This window comes from Triticum aestivum, chromosome 6B (assembly GCF_018294505.1).
Source record: "Triticum aestivum cultivar Chinese Spring chromosome 6B, IWGSC CS RefSeq v2.1, whole genome shotgun sequence".
NCBI lineage: Eukaryota > Viridiplantae > Streptophyta > Magnoliopsida > Poales > Poaceae > Triticum > Triticum aestivum.
Genome location: NC_057810.1, coordinates 250,227,911 through 250,233,910, shown reverse-complemented (window position 1 = coordinate 250,233,910; position 6,000 = coordinate 250,227,911).

Sequence of the window (6,000 nt, the reverse complement as noted above, 5' to 3'; positions counted from 1 at the left end):
AGCTTATTTTCCAAAAGAGAGATGGGTAAGAAACATGTAGAAAATATGATCAGCATGCTATAAAATTTCATGATGCAAGGATACGCACACACTTCTTAGAATGGAGTTGACATATTTTTGCTAGACTGGAGCGGACTAGTTCTTTGGCCACTGGAATCTGCTTATTCTCAATAGGATTTGGGTTTCTCTGTGCTGGAGCAGTATCTATAAAAACTGGAGTTGGTTTATTATTGTCTGGCGTTTGGATCTTTTGCAAAGGCCTTGTTAGTAATCCTTCAGATTCTAACATAGTCTTCTTCCTCTTGCATGCCTTGTATAGAAGAATGGTGCTTTAATTATAAAACATGCTACAACAGAGTGATGGAATAGGTACTGAAGAACAGAAAGGCATGACATATTGACATGTATTCCCTCCATCCGGAAAAAAATGGATGGGTCTAGGTGTCAGTGTCAAAACCGGCGGATCTCGGGTAGGGGGTCCTGAACTGTGCGTCTAAGGCTAATGGTAACAGCAGGTGGGGGACACAATGTTTACCCAAGTTCGGGCCCTCTCTATGAAGGTAATACCCTACTTCCTGCTTCATTGATCTTGATGATATGAGTATTACAAGAGTTGATCTACCACGAGATCGTAGAGGCTAAACCCTAGAAGCTAGCCTATGATTATGATTGTTCTTCTCCTATGGACTAAGCCCTCTGGTTTATATAGATACCGGAGGGGGCTAGGGTTACACAGAGTCAGTTACAGAGAAGGAAATCTACATATCCGAATTGCAAAGCTTGCCTTCCACGCATGGGAGAGCCCCACCCGGACATGGGACAAACTCTTCAATCTTGTATCTTCAAAGTCCAACAGTCCGGTTGTCCGAGGACCCCCTAATCCAGGAGTCCCTCAGTAGCCCCTGAACCAGGCTTCAATGACGATGAGTCCGGCACGCAGATTGTCTTCGGCATTGCAAGGCGGGTTCCTTCTCCGAATACTCCAAGGTAGATTTTGAACACATGAATCATGTCCGGCACTGCAAAACAAATTCCACGTACCACCGTAGAGAGCACAATATTCCACAAATCTAATCTGCTGACATCTTTTCATAGCGTGACATCACGCCGCGGCTCGGTCATTATACGAACCGTTTCTCTCAACCTGCTACTGCACGTCTCGTGAAGTGGTTTTATTGACACGTCTTGTCGAAGCAGAGATCGTGTTCCCCTTATCACAGGATTCACATCAATACAGGCATCGGTAACCCAACCGTGCCATTAGTATGACTCCTCGGTTTAGGAAAGTTCCAAATGGCCACACGGAGGACACTTGATATTCACCCTCTTTATAAAGAGGTCAAGACCTGTCCTTTTCTTTCCACGCCCAATCCTTCCCTTCCCCTACCTCGAGTTCAACACCCAAGGTTCATTCTAAGCACCCCGGACATTCAACCATGTCCGGATCCAACCTTCAAGGCCGGTGGATGGCCACTTCCATCACAGAGGGAATCAAGAATCTTAGGGAGGCTAGGTATCTGACCGACGAAATCCTTCATAGGCTACCTGCTCAAGGGCAGGTTAACCCCACTCCCAAACCCAACAAGAGTGTCGTTTTCATCTCCCACTTCCTCTGATGGCTAATCTTTAGTCTTGATCCATTCATTAGAGGGCTCATGTTCTATTACGGGCTAGATTTTAATGATCTAGCTCCAGATTCCTTCCTTCACATCTCCTCGTTTATCATCGTGTGTGAGGCCTTCCACTGCAACCCCACACTTCGGCTTATGGCTCAAGACCTTCAATGTGAAGCCGAAGATGATCGACGGGCAACACGCGGAGTGCGGAGGCGCTATAATAAGAAAAGGTGCCGATGCCTTATGGCCAAAGGGTTCCTTCCTGGAGGTGTCCGACCTATGGCAACGGGAGTGGTTTTACACCATAGCACCCCGAGGTACAAAGTGGGTAGCCGCCCCAGCCTTTCGCTCTGTCCCTCCGCCACAACTGTCATCATGGGTCAAGAAGGGGCTGGACTGGGGACCAGTTAATGACGTGCTGACATTGCAAAGCCGCCTCCGAGATCTCCTCAAGAGGGATATCAGTCTCGTCAAAGTAATTCAAGTAATGTTAGTTCATCGGGTCCTGCCATGCCAATGTCGATCTCTCCATATGTGGGAGTACAACCCGGATGGACCGCGAACCATTCAACACTTCTTTGGCGTGACGCTCAAAGGGATGTATCGATTACTCTTCGGATCACGAGTAAAGTGTCCGGACACAATAGAGGATGCGGGTCTCAACTGCAACCGTCCATATACCCAAGTAAGTTACTCCGCGACCGAACATGTTGTCATTATATTTGTCACAACATTGTTCTAAAAAATCACCCTTGGCCAGGACTGGATAAGAAAGGCGGAGAGGATCAGGTGTTCGGCCCCTCTTCCCGAGGACTCGTCGGATCCTGTACTAACCAGGATGCTGGCTCGCGCACCTTATCAAGTGCCATCGGGGGAGAACGAGGGGAGGAATAGGGAAGACAAAAGCGGGTTTCATGCTGGAGGTACATTACGCATTCTAACCAGGGGAACTAGTGCCCCCAAGTTTCAGGATGATTGAGGAGGAGAATCTAGAATCCCCTCTCCCCACAGGAAGAAAAGGACCGCCCCTGAAGACTTGGAAACGGAGGTCTCCAAACGAGGGAAGAAACCTTCCCCAAGGGGCCCTGCCCCGGAGGGCACCCTTACCGCACAACACCAACAAGGGGGCCAGCCATCAACCAAGCTGTAGGTGAACAAAGGCACTTTAGTAAGCATGCCCTTCTCTTTTCCTGAGAATAACAACCGAGACATATGTTTTCCAGTTCGGCTCATAGCCCTTCTCAACAATGATCGTCCTCAGGGGATCTTCTTTCGGAGATGATGGAGAGTGAAACGCCTCCCCCTGCTTCCCCACCTCATGAGGCGGACGACCCTGAGGTGTCGTCCCGGAGGATCTCTTCTGATCCGCAAAGGCCAGAGGGTAACTCTTCGGCTGCCGAAGTCTGGAGTTCTTGGCACCTAAGGAGACCAATAGGAAAAGCCCGGGATTGACCGGTGTGCAACCGGGCACATTGATGGGTCTTCTGGAGCAAGCGGCTATCTCCAAGGCACATCGTACCTTGATGGGTACGGTGGTTGAGAGGATTTCATCCGCAAAAAGCGGGTTGAATGAAGCTTTTACGAGCCTGCTAAGAGGCTTTGTGGTACGCAAAGTGATATATGTATTTTTGACTGTACCGCACACGGAAGGTGTGCTTTGTATAGATAGTAGCCCCTGAGACTCTTGTTGCCGGCCAGACGAGGCGAGCAGAGGATCATAGCCTCAGGTAATGATAGCGCTACTTTCATGCGCAGGCAGCTCCTAATCCGGCGGCTGAACGGACTGCTGAATATGTCGAATTGAGGTGGCAACTTGACATGGAGGATGCAGACATCATGCTTGTGAACAAGCGGCTTGACGAGGCACAGGGCATGTATATTTGGGTGGTCAGCAAATATTAAGAAGAGCATGATGCTATTATTTATAGTATGCTTTGACTGCAGATGGAGCTGCCGCCGTGGAGACCCTTCGGGTAGAACTTGCCCGAGCCAAGGAGCAAGCCAGGAGAAGTGATGCGGCCACCCTAAAGGCAGTCGAAGAATTAAAAGGCGAACAGGCTGCTCATCGCCAAAGTGAGGAAAAAATAGCCAACATGGCTATTGAGCTACAAAATGCCGCCAGCCTATATGAGCTTCTCGAAAGGGAAAACCAAACAAAAACGGCTGACCTAGAGATGGTCTTGCAAGCAGCAAAGGAAACTCGCTCTGAAATCAGAGCGGCGCGGGAGGAGCTTCGGTAAGCCGGTGATATCACGGCTAGGAAGCCCTTTTTCTTGCGATCGAATTTCAGCGATTCGAAATATGCCCCTCTTGATCAATTGTGGAGTTCTACAGACGTATACTTAGATTTAGCAAAGAGTGTTGTTGATGCAATGGAGTATTTCAAAGATCGGAAATATCATGAGGTGGAAAGATTGCTCTGGTCGCAGTTCAGTGCTCCAAAGCATCCGCTGCATTTGAATGAGCAAATGGCCGAGTGGGCCGAGCTCCATAGGTTGTCTGGGCTTGCCATGAAGGCTGTCATGGATCATCTATGGCTGAAGGAGCCGAGCCCGGGTAGTTATTTTTGTTTGGTGCAACAATTTCTTCGTGCTGTGCCGCATATCAACACTGACAAGAGGTCGGCGTGCATAGAGGGTGCGCGGATGGCTCTTGCCCGTGTTAAGACATATTCGGCGAAGATGGAGGCCACTGATATTGCAACCAGGGGTCCGCCCGGGGGTCAGGACTCGCCCGAGAACTATTTTGAAGAAGTCCTAGAAGGTGCTCGTTTAATAGAGGCTCAGTGCTCAAAGAATACCATGTTGCATTGACATGTATCTTGATTGTAAAAAAATGCTTTTGATAATAAAGGCTATATTTATATTTTCCCCCATAAAGTATTGTAGTGCCTCCTGTGTGACCGTTTATATATGTATGTATATAACCTGAAAGTTTGTAGTCGTCGGCTTCAACCCCCATGCATATAATGCGGGGGTGTTCGGCAAAGCGCGTAATCACACTTGATCCAACGTCTTGGTCCGTTAAGGAGGGATAGCGCGGAGAACAAGGCAGTCGAACTATATAGCTTTAACACTTTCACTTAGCCATAGGAGTTTGACGGTGGGGCTACTATATAGCCCCTGCTATATATGTCCGCGCTCACCAGAATACATTGCGTGGACATACGTGACCGGGAAACCGGTCCTTCATTAATGCGGAGGAATCGTGAAGATTCCGTTGGGTCATCGAGTCGTTGACTAGTCTCTCGCTTTATCATGACAGTCAGTTTTCGGCTTTCTCTATTGAGGTGCTCATCCAGATGAACCAGGGCATTATCGCAGTAGTTCTCCCAGTGCCACCTTAGCCGATAGAGCGGCACGTAATGTAGCAAAACACGGGAGCCGGGCAAACCCAACTATTGACCAAAGACATGATTCGGCGCTGATGCATATAAGGCCAAACTCGCGACGCCGAACACTCCCGAAGGTATTCGGACTTTACAACATATACTGGGCCGAGTACCGCCCTCGATAACGATCCCTGAATTTCCGGGTACGTGCATAAATTCGGCATGACGAAAGAGAAGCTGTGGTAAGGGCATAAACCCCAAAAACACATTGGATGCTGCCCTTGTAACGTCCCTTTTAGATCGGCGAATAATAAGTTTGCCAATAACGCCGGTATCCCTCTTTGTCGTTTTAAGTACCAGGAGGGTGTGAGCCAACAAGAGACAATAAAAAAGGTTTACACAGGGTCTTAATCTAAAAAGAAACCTTAGAACGAGTCCCTGCTACACGTCTGCACCTTTGTCTCCGTTGTGACGTATCCTGGAAGGGTATAGCACGATAGTCATCTTTAAAAAGAAATAAAAACTTAGGTTCAATAATCTTTTGTGATCGTGCGTAATGTTGGTTAAACTTAATGAACCGTGAAAATTCAATTTCTTTAGTGTAAATATCCAGCCGAACTATGGATTCTTTTCATGCGGGCATCCCCTAGCACCACATATGGGGGCATAGCCGTTACACAAGCTCAAGTTTATCTGGGCTGCTACAAATAGTGGTGCGCCGAACACGTCTAGCCGTGTCTTTGGTCTCGACGACCAAATAGTTACTTGGGTTGGAGAGGCCGGTCAGTGGTTCGGCTGCTAGAGCCGCCACATATTCTTCCGCATGCAGGGAACACTCTGTATTTCTGCTAATTGTGATGATGCTGATACGTCTCCAATGTATCTATAATTTTTGATTGTTCCATGCTATTATATTACCTATTTCGGATGTTTATGGGCTTTACTTTACACTTTTATATCATTTTTGGGACTAACCTACTAACCGGAGGCCTAGCCCGTATTGCTGTTTTTTTTGCCTATTTCAGTGTTTCGAAGAAAAGGAATATCAAACGG